Genomic DNA, 20825 nt, shown 5'->3' with positions numbered 1-20825 from the left:
CCTACAAAGCCTTGATTGGTGATGCACCATCATATCTTAAGGAGCTTGTAGTACCATATTGCCCCACTAGAGAGCTGCGCTCACTAAATGCGGGGCTACTTGTGGTTCCTAGAATCCTAAAAAGTAGGATGGGAGCAAGAGCCTTCAGTTATCAAGCTCCTCTTTTATGGAACCAGCTTCCACTTTCAGTCCGGGAGGCAGACACAGTCACCTCATTCAAGAATAGACTTAAGACTTTCCTGTTTGATAGTGCTTATAGTTAGGGCTGAATCAGGTTTGACCTGGTCGAGCCCCTTGATATGCTGCTATAGGCTTATAGGCTGCTGGGGGATGTTTTAGGATACACTGAGCACCTATCTCCTCTTCTCTCTCTCCTTATGGATGAATTTACATCTCTCCATTGCACCTTATTAACTCTGCTTCCTCCCCGGAGTCGTTGTGACTTCACGTCTCATAGGGTCCATTGGACCTGGAGGTGTCTGATGCCTGGTGAGCCGGCCTCCCGCGTTGGCCCTGCTGATGCCCCGCCCCCTCCTCTCTACCTCCTTCTGTTTCATGGATTGGAGTTCCATTCATACATTGTCATATTCATGTAATGTGTTTATGTAACTTTGTAAATGCTGTTCATTCTGTACACATGACATCTATTGCTTCTGTCCATCCGGGGAGAGGGATCCTCCTCTGTTGCTCTCCTGAAGGTTTCTTCCCTTTTTTCCCTGTCAAAGGTTATTTTTGGGGAGTTTTTCCTGATTCAATGTGAGGTCCTGGGACAGGGATGTCGTATGTGTACAGATTGTAAAGCCCTCTGAGGCAAATTTGTAATTTGTGATATTGGGCTATACAAAATAAACTGAACTGAATTGATTTGAATTATAAAGCTACATTTTTCTGTCAAATCCATATAGCACTTATAAATTACAAAACGCTTGTAGGACCAGTCAGTGAACTGTTTCATCATAGTTGGTGATTAGATAAGGTTGAGAACTATTTCAATTAGGTTTTATTGCTAGTAAAATTAAGCATGTCCTAATTCCGGTCTCATTGACTAGGAGTTAGAATTTGATGAAAAGCCGAGTAAAAATTGATCAGAACTTAATGGAACATCGATCCAAAACCAATCCCATAATTTGGCTTAGCTCATTATGGGATGGAGTCACAGGGCTGACTGAAGCCATATGTTTTTGCAGTTTAGTAAATATGGTTGGGCTTCGATTTTCAAGAAACAATTGTTACAATCGCAATTTGTCTTTTTTCAGGCAGATAATTGTCAAGTGTGTAACTTGACTGACTGAATGAACTGAGAATGATTGACAGTTCATTTTAATTCAATTCAGTTCATTTTATATAGCTCAATTTGCCTCAGAGGGCTTTACAATCTGTACACATATGACATCTACACATACGACTTGTGCTGTGGCGTCCCAGGACCTCACATGGGATCAGGAAAAACTCCCAAGAAATAGAAAAAACCCTTTCACAGGGAAAAAAAGGGAAGAAACCAGGAGCGCAACAGAAGAGGATCCCTCTCCCAGGATGGACAGACGCAATAGATGTCATGTGTACAGAATGAACAGCATTACAAAGTTACATAAATACATTCAATGAATATGACAGAATGTATGAATGGACCTCCACAATCCATAAAAGAGAAGGAGGTAGAGAGGGGGGGGGGGGGGGGGGGGGGGGGGGGCGGGGCACATCAGCAGGGGCCATGGCCCTGGCGCATCAGCAGGGCCAAGGCAGGAGGCCGGCTCACCCTATGGGACGTGAAGTCACAAAGACTAGAGGAAGCTGAGTTAGTAAGGTGCGATGGAGAGATGTAAATTCATCCATAAGGAGAGAGAGAAGAGGAGATAGGTGCTCAGTGTATCCTAAAACATCCCCCAGCAACCTATAAGCCTATAGCAGCATATCAAGGGGCTGGACCAGGGCAAACCTGATTCAGCCCTAACTATAAGCACTATTAAAGAGGAAAGTCTTAAGTCTACTCTTAAATGAGGTGACTGTGTAGCCCCGCATTTAGTGAGCACAGCTCTCTAGTGGGGCAATATGGTACTACAAGCTCCTTAAGATATGATGGTGCATCACCATCTTCTCACCTACAAGGCTTTGTAGGTGAGAAGAAGAATTTTAAATGTAATTCTTGATTTTACAGGGAGCCAGTGCAGAGCAGCTAATACAGGAGTAATGTGATCTCTTTTCTTTTGTGAGTACACAAGCTGCAACATTCTGGATTAACTGGAGGGACTTAAGAGACTTATTCAAGCAGCCTGATAATAAGGAGTTGCAGTAATCTAGTCAACAAACGTGTGAACCAGTTTTTCTGCATCTTTTTGAGACAAGATGTGCCTGATTTTTTAAATGGTACGTAGATGAAAAAATGCAGTCCTTGAGTCCTTGATCAAAGATCTTTACAATGGTGTTGGATGCCAGGGCAATGCCATCTACAGAAACCACATCACCAGATAATTGATTTCTGAGGTGTTCATAGCCAAGTAAAATAACTTCAGTTTTGTCTGAGTTTAACATTAGGAAGTTGCAGGTCATCCATGTTTTATGTCTTTAAGACATGCTTGAATTTTAGCGAGCTGGTTTGATCGATAGATAGAATTGAGTATCATCTGCATAACAATGGAAGTTTATGGAGTGTTTTCTGATAATGTTGCCCAAAGGGAGAATATATAAGGTAAATAAAATTGGTCCAAGCACAGAACCTTGTGGAACTCCGTGATTAACGTTGGTGGTCATTGAGGCTTCATCGTTTTTAAAAATACAAATTGAGACCGATCTGATAAATAGGATTTAAACCAACTTAGTGCGGTACCTGAAATGCCAATCGACTGATCCAGTCTCTGTAATAGGATGTCATGATCAATGGTGTCGAACGCATCAGTAAGGTCTAACAAAACAAGTACAGAGATGAGTCCTTTATCTGATGCAATTAGGAGGTCATTTGTAATTTTCACCAGTGATGTCTCTGTGCTGTGGTGTTTTCTAAATCCTGACTGAAACTCCTCAAATAAACTATTATGATGTAGAAAGTCACACAACTGATTTATGACTACTTTCTCAAGGATATTAGAGAGGAAGGGAAGAGATTGGTCTGTAGTTAGCCAACAGCTCTGGATTAAGAGTGGGCTTCTTCAGGAGAGGTTTAATTGCAGCTACTTTGAAGGAATGTGGTACATGGCCTGTTGGCAAAGACATATTAACAATATCCAACAGAGAGGTGACAATTAAAGGCAAAACGTCTTTAAGCAGCTTCGTTGGGATGAGGTCCAAGAGACAGGTAGACGGTTTAGAAGTAGAAACCGTTGAAGACAATTGGTCAAGGTTAATGGGAGAAAAGCCATCCAAATATACACCAGGGCATACAGCCGTTTGCAGACAGGTTGGCACTGGTTGAGGGCAAGAGATCATCAATCTTGCCCCTTATAGTTAGAATCTTTTCATTGAAGAAATTGATGAAGTCATTACTACTGAGGTCTATAGGAATACACAGCTCCTGTCAGCATGGCTACAGTGCTAAAGAGAAACATGGGGTTATTCTTAGTAGAGCGTTAACACTTTTGATTGGACTAATCTGCAGTTTTAACTAGTGGAGGATTCGTTTAACCAGTTCTATTCAAGCTCAATACACCAGTGCATTGACATGATGGCAATAATCCTGTCTCTGACCTGTGTGTGGTGTGTGTCCTTACTGGTTGCGGTACCATGTGTGATGACCAAATATAACCCAAGCCCAGGGGTCTACTACACACTGCACTGACACATATAGGTCACCCAACCACACACACACACAAGGGTCAGAGAAGATCTGGTCTTTTTTTTCGACTCTTTAAAGTTTTTGGAATTGCTCTGAATTTGCTTCAGGTGAGGTGGCCCATCTTTCTTATAAAACATTGCAGGAAACCATGGCCTGCATGATTCCTCGCATGATAATTTGCATCCCTCTTTAAGACAGATTGTGCACACTGTCATCTGTCTGATCTGTTCCAAGTGATCACATCTGATTTGTGTGTCCAGACATCACCAACCAATCTACCTCAAATCACTCACGCTGTCAAGTGTAGAACTCGCCCGTCTCACCCGACAAACTCAGCGACTAGAGCCGAGTATCAGTACTCCATACCTGAATACTCAAAATAACGCATTACCAAGTAGCATCGACACTTCTCCAGTCAAACAATGCCAGCAGGCAATCCATTTTTTAGGAAAACACACATACACAGTTCCTTTCCCATGATTGTTTTCGAAATAAAGTACTTTAAGTTTGCTGGTTTTATTACTGGTATCGTAATTTCTGAAACGATACTCAGCTCTATCGGCGATGGAGGAGGCTGAAAGTGTAAGCGGAAGTGCCAGCAAACAATTTTTCAGTGTCTGTTGATGGACTGTTCGTCTACTCCATGTCATCCTCCACAGTGTTCCAAAGCTAGTAGCAGCATGGGTTCCACTCAGCACTTCGAAATCCAATTTGAGCATTTAGATCGTCCGGAAAGATCCGATTAGCAACATTCATTTCAGGTGTTATTTTGCTAACTAGACTTTCTAAAATCCATCTGGATGTGCTTTAAAAGAGCTGGCAGGCTAAACAAGACCTTTGACAACTCGCCACCATCAGGCTGAAATATCCACCTTTACGTCAGAAATATCAACATGAAACAGGTTATGAAATTTAAGGATGCATTCTCTACACTTTGGACACTACAAACATTTGTGTGTCTGTGTCCCTCTCAGCTGCCTCTCCTTGATGCATTAATTAAGTCCTAATGCATCGTGTGAGACTGGAGACTTAACGTTTAGATGCATGTTGTTTCTTTAAAGCAGATAAGCAGTGTCAGAGGAGGTTGTGTGTGTGTGTGTGTGTGTGTGTGTGTGTGTGTGAGCAGTCTAGTCTAATTGGTTAAGGGATGTGTGAACTGTGTTCTGGCACATGTGCTCTGTTCCCCAGAATAACGAGCATGGCTGCAGGTGTTTCCCAGAAGTGGGGGAGGTGTGTGTGTATGTGTGTGTTTGTTTGTGTGTGTGTGTGTCTGTGTGATCCAATTCTTCCTCACCAAATCCTGATGTCTTTATAAGCAGCAGCACAAACAGAGTTTGCGTGTGTGATTGCTGATTGTGAGTGCAGTCCCATCATGTCTAGGTTTCTATGCAAAAACAATGTGAGAAAATTAAAATCATTCATATTCACTTTTTTTAATGTAAAATCAGGCTTCTGACACATGGAATACTAATGCAACACTCTGTCAAAGGATATTATCATTTTTTTAAAGACAAATATCTTTATGTATGCACTCATTTGACTGATTAGTGGTTGTTACGGTCTGCTAGTATACCATACTAATTATGACTTGACTTTACTACACAATTATTTCTTTATTTTTAGTATGTTGACAAATCAAATCAAATATATCAAACCCAAGAGGTTTGATTTAAAATGTGCTTGGGGAGATTGTTGTTTTCTATGGGAGCCCACACACCATGGGTAAGGTGTGGTGATGTGTCCGGATACACCCCCGTCAGTGCTCCAGAAAAGCAGCTGTCACATCCTCAAACAGCGGACTACCTTACCATCACCACTACTTCTGTCTCAGTGTGTGTGTGTCAATTGATGCACGTCAAAAACATAGACCGTGTATAAGAAGTAGACATAGTCGTCGTGACGCCACACATTGGCCATTTTGAAACCTCGAGTTTGGCAATTTTTTGTCGACATCTTGGCCTTTTTGCAAACAGTGGAATAAAGTGACCATATTTGGACTGATAACTTGATGCTACACGAGGTAGACAGTTTATTTTGCATTCAAGGCTACAGTGGTATCTGTGTGTGTAACTGATTGCAGCCACAGCTGGCCAGTAATGCTTAAACTGTGTTCATATAATATAATGGATTTAATAGCCTAATGATATTAATATAAAGGAATGTATTCAATTTTCACTTTAGTTTATTTTGTATAGCCCAGAATCACAAATGACAAATTTGCCTCAGAGGGCTTTACAATCTGTACACTTACGACATCCCTGTCCCAGGACCTCACATAGGATCAGGAAAAACTCCCAAAAAACATAAAAAAATGTTCACGGGGAAAAAAGGGAAGAAACCTTCAGAAGAGCAACAGAGAAGGATCCCTCTCCCGGGATGGACAGAAGCAATAGATGTCATAGATGAACAACATTTTACAGAGTTACACATTCAATGAATTTGACAGAAATTATGAATAATGAGTTGTAGGCATGGACCAAGATCCAGATAACCACGATCCATGTAAACAGAAATATTTGCAGACAACTCAAATCCCAGCTGCACAGCCGCTGGTAACACTCTGAATGCTCCTCAAATAACCAGCATAGGGTCTCTACGTTTTGCTCCTCCATTACATTGAATTAACATTCATTACAGGGCCTGAATTCATTATTTGTGTGCACATATTTGTTATTTTGTTTTACTCGTTACACTCAAAAGGCTCTGTAAATTAGGAAATGAGCAACCGTGTATTTGGAAATACTTGAAATCTATTCATGCATTAATTTTCAGCCAAATATCCATACACTAGATTTACGTGTTTTGTCAACATACTTACCAGCATGTGTGCTCACTCATGCATACCTCTGTGTGTGGGGGAGTGAGTGTGTTATTGATTTGCGCAGATGTTCCACATGGTCTCCATGCCACAGATGGCCAGTCAAGTTGTCTTCTCTTGTTCTTGTGTCGTCTTGGCACGTCATTAGACATGCAGGGGCTTGTACATGTTGCATGTTCGCATGTGTCAATGTGTGTGTGTGTGTGTGTGTGTGTACCTCCTATGGCTACTGCTGACCAGCTGCTACCAGAAGCTATTGTGTCACCAGACGCTAGGACTATATGTGTGAATGGCTGTGTGTGTGTGTGTGTGTTTCTGTTTTTGTATGTGAGCATTGCGAGTGTGTGTTCAGAAAGTGGAAATGGCTTTTTCATGTGGAAGTTAAATGCAGCAATATCTATAGTGTATCTCTGAGATATGGTGTGTATTATCTGTGTTATATTTGTATATTTGTATATGTATGCTTGTGTGTGTATGGGGGGGTTAAGGAAGCTTAAAGGGCTAAATGAATGTATGACCCGTGCCTCCGCTTGGCCCTCGTGGCCCCGCCAACTCATTAACTGTAGAAAACCACACCTCCTGTTGCAGGAGACAAAGACATGGGGATTGAAGTGTGTGTGTGTGTGTGTGTGTGTGTGTGTGTGAGGTGTGGTGGTTAGGCAGGGTTTTCTTTCTTTGGGGGGTCAGTTAATGGACAATAGGCTTGGTGCGCGACAACCTTTATTTGACTTGACAATCAGGAAAGAAGTGTTTAAAGCCTGCTGAAACACACACACACACACACACACACACACACACACACGCATACACACACACAAACACACAAATACACAGACACACACACACACACACACACACACACGTCCTGCTGTCACGGTGTCTGAACTGGGCTCACTTGTCCCATGCCCTCATATTGTTTTCACTTCTCAATCCTTTTTTCGTGACTTTCTATTGCAGCATCAGTACCCTGACACTCAGTACCTATTTTATTTGCTGGTTTAAGGTACACAACAAGAGGGACAGACACTACTTATTTCTTATTTAATTAAACAAGCAAGGCACACAGCCCTGTAGCGTGGTTGCACATTGTTGCTATTACTTTTTGTTTGAATTTAGAAAAGTGTAATATTCATTACCTTGCGACACATTATATAACACAGTAATTGGAATATGAAAATTAATGCAGCTGCAAAAAATCAAAAACACTGACCAAACATATGGGGGAAAAATATATATATATATATATATATATTACATGTTAATAATTAATAATTTCACCATTAACTAACAATAAGTATTTTGTCTTATTAATGTTAGCAGTTAATGTTAACAGTTCAAAAGAAATATCAAAGATAAAAAAGCTGAACAGAACTCACTTGTCCACCTTAAAAGTCGGCCCACCTTAAGTGAGCTAACTTCTGAGCTAATGCCCTTCACTTTAAACAGCAGGTGGGAACAAGGAACACTGGAACTTCAGGAGTATTTATCCATCAACGAATCAACTGCACACACAAACGTGAAGATGCAAAAATGTTCAGGCCTTAGGTCTATACCCATTGCCAAATTATATACTGATGAATAAAAAAGTACTGGGAGGCATGGTAACCATTTAAATAGTAAATGTAGAGTAGGTAGAAATTAAAGAAGTAGCCGCATTCAGACTCAGACAGCGAAGTTGCTGACATTGCTGAAAGAAGACTGAAGCCACCAGCTATGAAGCCTTTCTGGTCATTAGCATTCATTAGAAAGTTGAATTAATCACTAATGCTAAAGTGTGTGGCTCAGCTACTACAGAATATTCAAGTGCTGTTACAGGGAGTAATGAGAGAATACTTCCATAGAGCTGTGATACATGTAATGGATCCTTTACTAAAGCTAACTGAATGCATTCTACAGTTTCATTTCCCTGAAAATGAAGTTCAATTTGTATCGTGATGTGTACAGCTTTCATATTGGTCTCTGTGCTGTTTGCTGCTGTCCAGACTCCCAGGGAGACAAACTGTGTTTTTGTGTCCCGGGTTAAGTATGGGCGGATATTCATCATCAATGTAGCCATGGCAACGGTTGCTCAATTACCGGTGTGTGCCTTGTTTACCTCCAGACAACGAGCCTCCCTCTCTCATCCGTCTGCAACAGCTGCTCCCTGTTCAACTCCCCGTTTCTCACTCGTCCCCCTTCTCACTGTCTGCCTTTTCTCACTAGTTTTATCCCTGGTTCTCTCTTTCTGTGACAGGCGGTTCCTCTGGTCCTAACAGAACCGATTCAAGCTGTCCAAATGTATGAACACACAACACCATACATCTGCAGCCAGGGGCAGAAGGTGTGGGTTCTTATTTAACTGGAAAGGTGTTCTTGGACTAGAGGAACTTTTTCATAGTTCTAAGAACCCCCCTCGTTTATTATACAAACATCATATTTACTGGTCTGTCCTTTCTGGCTTGCTTGTACTGTGCTTACAGATCTGTGCTCTTTTAAAACATGTTTTGGAGAGCTGGGGTCTTGTTCAGAAGTGTGTTGACCATCATTGACCTCTCTCGCTCTCTCTCACTCTCTTTCACTGTCTCACACACACACACACACACACACACACACACACACACACACACACACACACACACACACACACACACACACACACACAAACACTCTCTAGCTGTTTTTGTTCTCTGTGAAGAACATGGTGTTACTGGCATGAGGGGGAGAAGCGGCCCTTTAAAACTATGCTACATTTATATCACCCAGCTGATTTGAATCATTATATAACTCCCTTCACACCACTTTTCCACCAATCAGGTTTAGCAAGTTGAACCAGAGACATCTGCATCTTAACTTTCATTACTACATGCTCCCACTTTGCTTTTGGCAGTTCATAAAATGTTCTTGGGGAATGCTCTCATGCCTTTCCCAATACTGGGTTCAAAATACCAGATAACAGGAGGTCCCATAGGCTTATTCTTTAATGGCTTCAGCCACTGCCTTACAACATGACCCGCGATAGGTTCATACTTCATGTAACTGGTTTCACTTTAAATGTTTTCTCATTACTTATGACCCCATGCTATCAAAACTATCTCTCTAACACACACACACACAGTTACAGATCGGCTGGGAGCCACAGGAAATAGGACTTAAAATGCGGATAAAGAGGCAGTAGTCAGAACTCAGGAAATCGGGATCTTTACTGGGCAACATTAAGAGACGACCTGACACAGAACAAGGGGTTGACTAAAGACACAGGTGGCAACAATGAGGGCGGGAGGATTCTGAAACGAGAGACAGGGTAAGTGACAGACAACACAACAGAAAACAGACTACACAGAATGTCTGGGTGTAACACACACACACACACACACACACACACACACAAACATCATAACACATTTTTGGCTCCCATCATAAACTCGTCTGTTTCTAATGAAGCAGCTCCTTAGCTGCTTGATTAAAGTCAAGTAAACAACAGGGCATTGTGGGAAAGTTCAGGGCGTGAAGATGTTGCACTTTCAGGGAACTGAAGGGGTTAAAGAACTATCTTACATTCTTATTCACCCTCTTGCCTTTCAATGTCTCTGTGTGTGTTTCTGTTTATGTGAATACTAAAGTTATTTTTAAGCTCCTCCTTCTCCCTCCCTCGCTCCCTTTATGCCTCTGTCCCTCTACATTTTTAAACAGCTCAATTAGCAGCTACCTGATACTGATGAAGGTGGCTGTTCATTATTATTCTACCTATCTTTTGCATATTACACATTCCAAGTTATTCTTTTCACAAGAAACCTTTCTTGTTATTACACACCATTGATATTTTTGTCTTGTTGTAATGTGAAAAATATCTTTGCAACAACAACACCCACAGCATAGTGAAAACAGCTGAGAGTTAAAGGGATAAAACGTGTTGAAGCACTGTTGTGTGGATGCAGGACGTTCTTGGCACAGATGTATTGACTAGTCATTTCTGTTGGATGTCTGTGGACTAACATGCTCTCATGTAAAATGGGCTAGATGCGAAGCACAGGAGGGCTGCTTGTTGGCCTCGTCCTCTGTGCCACAGTGTGATGCTACTGTGTGTTATTTGAGAGGGAAAAGGAGGGGGACCCTGTTTGTACAATAGTCACAGTCTGTTCCTCCACCAAGTTCTTTGGCTCAATCCACAATCATCCATCCACCGGACAAAGCCTTATTGATAGAAGCCCACATACTGTATCTGCCTACCATGGATTAGGTCTGGACTAACACACAGACACATCCTAACATGAGAATGTGAGGTACTGGAATTGTCCGTATTTCAAGAACCCTTACACACCCATGCTGCACACCTAACAAAGAGAGAGCGAGAGTGTGTCTGTGTAGATGGATGACATTTCAGATTGTAATTAAAGTTGTTGTCCTTTTTTGTATGCAGGTAGAGACCACCCACACTAATACAACTAGTCTAGTGACTATTGAGTGCTTTTCCATCTTCATGACTTATGACCCTCTAACCACTGGTTCCTACTGACTCATACAGCAGTGGGTTCTACAGTTAGTTATTGTGTGTGCGTATTTTGTTGTCATTTTATTGGAAAACTAGAGTCTCCCAGTACCCAGGGTGAGATCTGCCCCCCCCCCACCCAGTTCAATAACCACAGGACATGGTTATGTGTGTGTGTGTGTTTAAGGGTCAGCAGAATAGTTAATTAACGCATGGCGCCCGTGGCATAAACTGTATTGAGTCCAGTTATTGTCTAGAAGTTGTCCTCATTCCGTCCATCTTTTTTTTCCACTTGTCTTTATTTTTCAGTTCCAGTGTGAAACCAAACTAGCACCTTACTTTACATTTCACTCCAATATTGATTTTTTAATTTAAAGGTGGAATCCATCTGCTATTTCATTCCAGTGTTTTCAAAAAGAAACGCTGACTCGACCATTAGCAAAAAGCAGAGGTTACCACAGAAAGCTAATCAATAATGTGAATGCTAGCACTAGCTAAGTCAGTCGAATTCACTGAAAGGGTTAATTGTGATTTTAGAGAATGTGTATACTTGTATGTATACTGCAGTGTTTTGTGAGGTACAATTACAGTTTTCGTCAGTAGAGTACGGTGACTATAAAGAAAGCATAAATGGATATAGCATATGTCAATGGGAGTGTCAGAAAAACACATTTTAGCCACCAAAAACAATTGCCCACCTGAAACAAAAAATATTCTAAGTTTAAGTCTACTCTATATTAGAACATGTTCACCCTGTTACCTTGCTGTCACACAGCCTTTTCCCACAAGGAACCTAAGCCAGTATCTATGCGTTTAACTGCATCTGTTAGTCCTCATCAGTGGATAGCAGTCCAAGTATCAGGTTATAGTTTTGTATTTTCATATATATTGGCCGAATTGATACAATAAGCAATGACTGATGTTCATATGTAGAGGGAAGATATGATTGATAAATTATACCCAATTATGATGACATTAGACAGTAAGCACACATAATGTGCTTTCCTTTGTATGCTGACCTCAGTCTTCATCATGATGCTACATTAAACAAGTGGAAGTTATTGGGCACGAGCATAATTTCAAGTTTCAGTTTTGAGGTAGTAACAGGATGAGGTGTATGTGTGTGTGTGTGTTGAGCATAAGGGGGGCTCAAGTGCACTTACCATGGTGTCTGTTTGTCTGTTTGCTTGTCTGTTGCAGATCTAAGCAGAGGTCAACTGACTGGAGTCCATCTGGGCACGAGTTGATGTTGTCTTTGCTTTTGTTTGTGCACCCTCTGTGTGTGTGTGTGTGTGTGTGTGTGTGTGTGTACGTCTTGGCGCACGTCTTGAGGAAAAGCTGAGGGGAGCTTGAGGTTATCCTATTGTTGTCAGGGCATATCTTTTAATTATATGCGAGGGTCATTTGCATGTCACAGCTAGCGGCGGCGGGTGTGGTGAGAGGGGTTTAGGGGGGTGTTATTGATTGTTTGGGGGGGTGGCTGGAGACAGAAGGGAGCTGAAAGTACTGGCCGAGGTCGGGAGGTCAAGCCTAGATATATATACACACACACAAACACACACACACACACACACACACAAACATATATACACACACACACACACACACACACACACACACACACACACACACGCACACACCACATAGATACATAAAACTGAACATCTCTCCGTCTTCCTGTGTTGTCTCACCAGACCTCAGGCCTGCTTAAACTGCAGGGGGTGGGGGTGTCTTTCTTTAACATGCCCTGAAGGCCCTAATCCCCTCCTCCCCGCTGACCTCCTGTCTCCCTCTCTAGATTTCCTCTCACATTTAGTACAATCACACATTTTGAATTAGCTAATTAAAGAAACACATTTTATTTTTAATTCGATATTAGAAATAAAAGGTTTGATTAATAAATGTTGACATATTGATAAACAGGCAATCAGTGCATCGCGATTATTCACCTGTTTGTGCAGGCCGCTTACACTTTCATCATCCCACATTAACGACAACTCAAGTTGTTTTGTGTTACTACGCAGCCTCTTAAAGATTAAGGATTAAAGAATAATGTCCATTGAAAGTAAAGATCTAGAAATGTGTTTTCATCCTAGCTTTGCAAGAAGCCTGGGAGAAAAAAGTTAAAATATACAATCTGTGTGTGTTCAATAAGGTTCATTAAAGATCCACCGGCTGATTCAAATGGGGGATGTTGGGTTTTGAGTGCTCCAGGCAGTATCATGCTCTAGGCCAACGTGACATCTTAAGGCTCCTTTACTCATAGTGGGGTTAACAGGTTTGCACTCTGCCTAGACAAAACCCCACCGACTCTTGAATGGATCAGTGACAGTTTCGATATCAAGATATAGATCTTCTCATCTCACTGCAGCTGAGACAACAAGTAAGGGTGTAAGCCAACATGTTTGAGTGTTCCTTTACACACTTTTAAAAGGGTAGTGTTGAATGATACTGTTTCTGTCCATTTTGCTTCCCCACCAACACACACACTTTTCTCTGACTTCCAGCCATGTCTCGTCCATGAGAAAACTCAAATAGCCTCCAGCTGAGGGGGGTTTCCTCGCCTGCATGGCATGCATGGACAACTATGTGTGTTTGTGTGGGTGAGATTGGTAAGTGTGTGTGTGTGTGTGCGTGCGTGCGTGCATGTGAGCTCTTCCTTCATGCATGATCGGCCCTGTCTTCCCCGCGACCCGTGTGTTTTGCGTGTGAATGAGTTCATGCATGGCTGACGTGTGTGTTTGAGCTTTTATAGGTTACATGTACATCTATTTGTATTTCATCAAACAGACCCCGTGTGATGTGTGATCTGTAAGAAAAGAAAAGACAATACAAATGACTGCTCATTTCTTACCACAAGGGAAGAATGCTCCAAAAAATAGACTCTGCCCTGGTAAAAGTACATAGAAAATAATAAGATAAAAAGCTTTTATTGTCATGATTACAAGATTTCCAAGACGTATCAACAGAAAACAATTTATTGTTGTGCTTGTGAAGCTGTGTGTTATGGTGTCTTAATTGCTAAAGGATTAGTTATGAAGTGATTTCACAATGTGTGCATTTCTACAAGCCTAGTAGAAAAAAGTATAATCAAAATATACAATACACAGTACATCCTTCTGTGTTTAATCAGGTATAACAAAGGTCCACTGTCGAATTTAAACAATACACCACGTGTGCATTTCTGCAAGCTTATGACGCTGATATTAAATGTACTTTTGACATTTTTCGTACGTGCTGAACAGTAAAATGCTAAATTCTTTCTGCCGATGGGGTTGACCCTATAAATTATACTACAACTACACTACACGTTTTGTACAAGCAGGGAATTATGGGAGTTGTGCAGTTCCAGGCATCCAGCGCTGACATAGGAATAGTTCCAACAGTTTTACTTGTGTGCCTATGATACCTAGCTTCATTTTTCCATCCATTCATCCATTATCACCCGCTTATCCGGGGTCGGGTCGCGGTGGCAGCAGGTTCAGCAGGCCGACCCAGAGCTTCATTTTTTGTTTCACTATGTCATTATGGAGTATCGAGTGTAGATTCATGAGGGGGAAACAGAACAAAATATGAAAAAGTGAATACTTTCTGAATACAGATCACACGTCCAGTTGGTCGACTGTTTCTTCAAACCTGTTGCTGAATAATTTGTGTGGTTCCATGTTGTTCTAGTTCAGCTTACTGAAGGAGACTTTATTCATGGTTCTGTTTAGTTTACCATTGAAAACATCCAGACATAACGGAGCGCTTAAAGGCTGTCCGCAGCATTTAACCTGTGTGTGTGAGTGTGTGTGTGTGTGTGAGAGACAGTTGTGCATAGCTTTCAACGTGTGTGCGTGTGAGTGTGTTTGACAGCAGTGGAGCATGTGTGTGTGTCTGAGACTCATTAATAATGTATGAGGTGGGAGGGGTGAAGGAGAGGGGGCGGTGACAGATGGAGAATCAGTGTGTGTGAGAGAGAGATAGAGAGAGAGAGAGAGAGAGAAAGAGAGAGAGTGTATGCACCGGGAAACAGCGAGAGCAAAGAGAGAAGGAGAGAAAGGGATAGAGAGAGTGAGGAGGAAGGAAACAGACAGAGAGAAGGAGAGAGTGTAGTGTTTTCCGCTATTTCTACCATTATTACATCAGCTGTCTTTGTGTGTCCGTCCTGGACCAGACTGACAGACGCTCGGTCTTTGTGTTTGCTGTTTTCTCTTCGGTTTCTTGGATGCTGAAGGATTGATGGGGATGGAGATACAACACAGTCACCCTGCACTGCTGAACACCTGGACGCAAGAGCTGCACTGACAGAGGTATCGCAATATGTCTGTACACTGTGTGTGTGTGTGTGGAGAGGGGAGAATATACTAACCTGCTTCCACTTTTACTTTTTATTTTCTGTTCAGAAGTAGAGTTTAGCAACTGTTTACACAATAAAATGAGAAAGTCACAGTCAAAGACTTTTTCGTTTTTTGAGAAACCCTTTTCACAGACAGCCTGTGGATCTAACAGAATACATTGTGCTGTACTTTATCGGGGGTTTGAACCCCTCGCTGTTCACAGTCTGTGTCCACCATCTCCTCACTAACTATCAAACAGAAAACGCTCTGCTAATACGTGTATTTCTGGCTGGTAATGCTCTCTCTGTGTGAGGGAATGCATGTGTGAAACTTCATTCTTAAATAAGTTACTAAAGTTACTGTTATGCTGGATGGTTGAGTATCTGTACTGTACTAACCAATGATGTCAGACCTTCATCATTCTAAATGTGTCAGTGGAAAAAGGTTGTTGAATATTTCACCTATATCATCTTATTTCTGCTGTATGTTACAGTGATCATTCGGGCTGTAGGAAGATATATGTGGTTACAGCTGTCTTGCGCGCACACACACACACACACACACACACACACACACACACACACACACACACACACACACACACACACACACACACACACACAGTCTGCCACAGTTGATTGGAAAATTATGGATTATGTGTTGTGTGCATGTTTCCTCATTGGCCACAATTACTCTGAGAACAGCTGCCTGTCTGCATTTTTGTCTCTTTCAGTTCTATTTTTTCTCAATCTTTAGATTTTAGATGAATATGATATGATGGGATGGGGCCACTGTCAGCCAAACTATACCCAGTTCTCCTCACCACTCATGTTATAGTTACTGCCTGTCTCATAAACTCTGTAATGTTGTTATATATGCATATCTAGAAAGGTTGATATATTTTTGCTTCAGAAACACTGAGATTCAACTTCTCCGTGGATTTGCAATGGTACAATACCAACATTATATTGTGGCGACTGGGTTTTTAATTGACATTACTGATTGATTTAGATCATATTGCCCTTTCTGCTTGCAATTCCATCCAAGCATTATCTTATATATTTTATATTTCTTCGCTCATTTTGACTGACTGCTCATTTCTCAAGCTCCGCAGTGCACTCCAGTCTGTAGACAGTTTTTCTTAGACCTAGTGTGGTCTGGCAAAGCTCAATAGACGGGTCTTGAATGAATTAGCTCATCTCCAATCTTCTGTATAACTAATTTAGTTACAGACATGGTATCTTCCTGCACCTGATTGGTTGAACACACTCCTCAGTGGGCTGACATTTTCAGATTTTGAATCTGGATAAACATCTCCCAAAACATACATAAAAGTAGTCTTGCTTTGCAAAACTCAGATTTCTCAGCATCTATCTTGAATGTTATATACAGTATTAGAGGATATACAAAACATTTTAGTCAGCAAACATCACATCTCCTGCTTAACATATTCATACATTATGTCTTTAACAAATAGAATAACTTGCTATCAAAGGATTAATACACTTCCTGGTCTATCATTTTGAGATCCAGTGGAAACCAGTAAAATGATCACGTAAATGTTTATTCTATCGCTGTACTGATCTGGTTCTCCCATGAAAACATCAGCAGAGAACCGGTTGGAATGTATCCTTCAGTACAACTTGGTATCAAGGCTGTGCCTAAACAGAAAAAGTGCCCCATCATTCATTTATTAATGATGTGGAGTGTAGAAAGTCTCAGGTGTGAACTCTGTCACTTTGTAAAATCTCTGTGTTGTTAGCTTGTTTGGCTCGATGAGACTATGACAGCATTATCTTGACATTTGACCTCTGCTGACCTCCACTGAGGTCAAATGTCAGATCAATAAGAAAGATATGCTTCTCTGAGTATGATTCGGTATGTTGTGCTGCTCTTCTCCAGTATAACTTGTCTTTACATCTAACAGTACTTTATGCATTCTGTGTGTGTGTGTGTGTGTAGGTGTGTATGTGTGTATGTATGTGTATGTGGGAGGCTTAATAGGTGTCTGTAGTGACGCAGGGCAGTCTGAATATGCTGTTTGTATGTCATGTAGCAGGATTTAAACACTAAACACATTACCCACATTTATCACACGTGTTTAAATGACTCTGTGTGTGTGTGTGTGTGTGTGTGTGTGTGTTTGTTGCAGGATGGTGGACAGTAATGCCTGCCAGAGCACCGAATGCACACACACACACACACACACACACACACACACACACACACACACACACACGCACACACACACACACACACACACTCCTTCTTTGTTTGGCAGCATTGTGAAGAGGAGGTTAATGCACCCAGAAAAAAAACAGGAAAGAAGGAGAGATAGAAAAAGAGAGAGGGCCCCTAATGGACAACGACGGACCATTCTCTGCAAATATTTGTCCGAGAGGTTTTACACTAACCATCCCATGCCCTTCTCTCCCCCTTGCTTTTTCTCTCTCTCTCTCTCTCTCTCTCTCTCTCTCTCTCTCTCTACATGGCCAAAGGGAAAAGATCACAACAAATTGTCACTGTGATCTACCCACATTACATGGCTTTTTTTCTTTTCTAGAAAGAACAATGCTCAAGGCCACATGTCTGATGATGATCATTGCTGGGAAGCAGAGAACAGGATGTGGATTTGACATTGGCAATACATTACCACAGTCATTTAAAGACATTATTATATTTTCTGCGGAAAAACTCCCACTCGTATACTTGTGGTTCGATGCCGTATCATTCTGAATGGCTTTTCTTTGGGGTTCAGACTATTTGTTTGAGTTGCATTAGTTGCAGAATGAAGACCTTCTCCGAAAATATTTGTCTCCGTTTATCATATTAGCAGCATGATTTATAGCCATACTAACCACATTAATGTATCACTTTAGACATTAATCTGTAAAGATCCTTTTGAGATTTGTCCTCAGCAGACAGAGCACCTACATTCTAACAGCAGTCTCCTGAGTGATAGTCATATGTTTGTTTGATCCATCCACTATCTTGTGCAATTTGTACTCTCTTATGTCTAATAATGATGGGGGTGGGTTTACATTGGAGTTAGTTGAAAGATTCTTCTCATACACCTGGTTGCATATTCACGGCCACACAAGACCTGTGATAGATTTTAATCATAATGTGTATTTTACTCATACATTGAATCTCATGGATCATCTATGTCCTCACAGTGAAAAGGATATTGTGACCTAATTTATTCACCCCTTTACGCCCATATAAATGTAAATTAATTGCATACATTATTGGAACTTACGTTACGCTATTCAAGGAGAATGCTCATCAAATTGCCTTTGAATTTAATTCATAGTTATTTATGTATTGTTAGTTTTTTGATTGATGTGATCTTGGAATTATGAGGCTACAACTGCTACAGATGTGTCCGATCCCCGACTAGCAGAGCCGGGGATCGGATACAAGCGGCCAAAATGAGCTTCCTCCGTAGGGTGGCCGGGCTCAGCCTTAGAGATAGGGTAAGGAGCTCGGACATCAGGGGGGAGCTTGGAGTCGAGTCGCTGCTCCTTCGTGTCGAAAGGAGTCAGCTGAGGTGGTTCGGGCATCTAGTCAGGATGCCTCCTGGACGCCTCCCATTAGAGGTTTTCCGGGCACGTCCAACTGGTAGGAGGCCCCGGGGAAGACCGAGGACACGCTGGAGGGATTATATCTCCCGGCTGGCCTTGGAACGCCTCGGGATCCCCCAGAATGAGCTGGAAAGTGTTGCGGATGAGAGGGAAGCCTGGGTCGGCCTGCTGAACCTGCTGCCACCGCGACCCGACCCCGGATAAGCGGGTGATAATGGATGGATGGATGGATGGCTCTGCTAGTCTATGGTGATGTGTCCTTGGGCAAGACACTTGACCCCAAGTGGTTCCTGAGCTGTGCCTACGGTGTGTGGATGGTTAGTTAGAGTCCTGATGGGCAGGTGGAACCTAGTATGGAAGCCCGTCCCATCAGTGTATGAATGGGTGTGAATGGGTGAATCATGACAAGTAGTGTTAAAGTGCTTTGGGTGGTTGGAAGACTAGAAACGCGCTATACAAGTACATCATGAGATCCAGACATATTACTGCGATATACAGGAAGAAACAGTTCCCTATGTCCACTGCCATATTATTCCTTTATATAGGACATATAACTGGAATATAATTACAGGACAAATCTTGAAAATCCTTGATTTCTTTGTCATTTCTTGTCCTCGACTTCATGGCTCTTTGGTTGTTATGGTTGTACCCATTGACACTTTATTTTATCATGAGGTTCCACTAATAGACACATGACATAATACCAGCAGTTTGATTGGACCTATTGCAAAATGCAGTTTATAATTTACCTTAAAGTCACATGCAGATTTTTAATTCACTTCCAAGTCTTTGAGATAAAACTATATTTAACTTAAAACAAGTGACAGAATACAGCCAAGAGCTGTTTTTATCCATTTTCCTCAGCATTAAATGATCACTGAAATGACTGAGAACAGATGGTTCTATATAAGCAATAGTGGAATGATATAACCATATTTTTTCATCAGTCTGTTCCCTTTATTTTTCTTCTCCACTGCTGCTGCTTGGACTGTTATATTTACGTAACTAGAGATTTAGCTGTAGATGACTCCGCTTCTGCCATGTCAAGATAATCTGTTGGCTCAAAGTGTGTGTGTGTGTGTGTGTGTGTGTGTGTGTGTGTGTGTGTGTGACTGAATCTCCCACACGTGTGCAAGTGTGTGTATAGCTGATAGCATCGGATAAGCCCTCATCAGCAGAATATTCACATACAAAAAAAAAACATTGCATGCAGCAGAAACCAAGTTCCTGTCATGAAATATTCTGTCTGTGTGTTGAGTTCAGCAGGAAGCAAAGAGAGGAAGGTTATCTTATATGCTGACTGTCATCATGTATCATATGGACACAATAGAAGAGGTTACAGGTCTTTACTCTGCTGCTGGAAGTGATGCTGTGACTTCTTTTTATTATTTCTTAAGTGATCTTTTCTTCTTAAGCTTTGGTATGTCACCATCGGGAAATACATATCCTGACAACAGGAGAACATAGATAAAATATGCACTGAAATAAAGTCAGTGACTCTAAAAAAAAACTGGTCAAATAGAGGGAATGAAGAAGATGCTAAAGAAAGTCAAAACCCAGCCAGCCCGATTCCAGGTGGGAATCCAGATGTTGAGCCTACATCACTGCACAGGCATCCATCTGTGAGTGTGTGTGTGTGTGTGCTTGATATAAGGCCCGGGGACGGGTCTGTCTGTTACACTGGGACACATAAACTGTCAAACACAAATGCTTTAGAACGAGAGGCAGCAACCTACAAAAACGTGGTACTGCAAGTGTTTGGACTGTGAGTCCTGTCAGGTCAGCGTGTGCACTGTCTGACACAGCCCTCCAAACACCAAATGGTGAATGGACTGTACTTGTATAGCGCTTTTCTAGTCTCCCGACAACT

The 20825-nt window shown here is 41.7% G+C and overlaps 1 protein-coding gene across 1 annotated transcript in view; it reads left to right on the top strand.

The window, feature by feature from the left end:
• Positions 1–15047: 15047 nt before the first annotated feature.
• Positions 15048–20825, top strand: part of nfasca (neurofascin homolog (chicken) a) — an 82333-nt gene continuing 76555 nt past the window's right edge. The window contains exon 1 of the mRNA XM_034533459.1: positions 15048–15344. The gene's annotated coding sequence lies outside the window, so the exon portion shown is untranslated. The remainder of the gene's footprint in view (positions 15345–20825) is intronic.

This window comes from Cyclopterus lumpus, chromosome 5, assembly GCF_009769545.1.
Source record: "Cyclopterus lumpus isolate fCycLum1 chromosome 5, fCycLum1.pri, whole genome shotgun sequence".
Classification (NCBI taxonomy): Eukaryota; Metazoa; Chordata; class Actinopteri; order Perciformes; family Cyclopteridae; genus Cyclopterus; species Cyclopterus lumpus.
The sequence above is the reverse complement of the archived record's forward strand: the minus strand, read 5'-3'. Positions and strand labels throughout refer to the sequence as shown.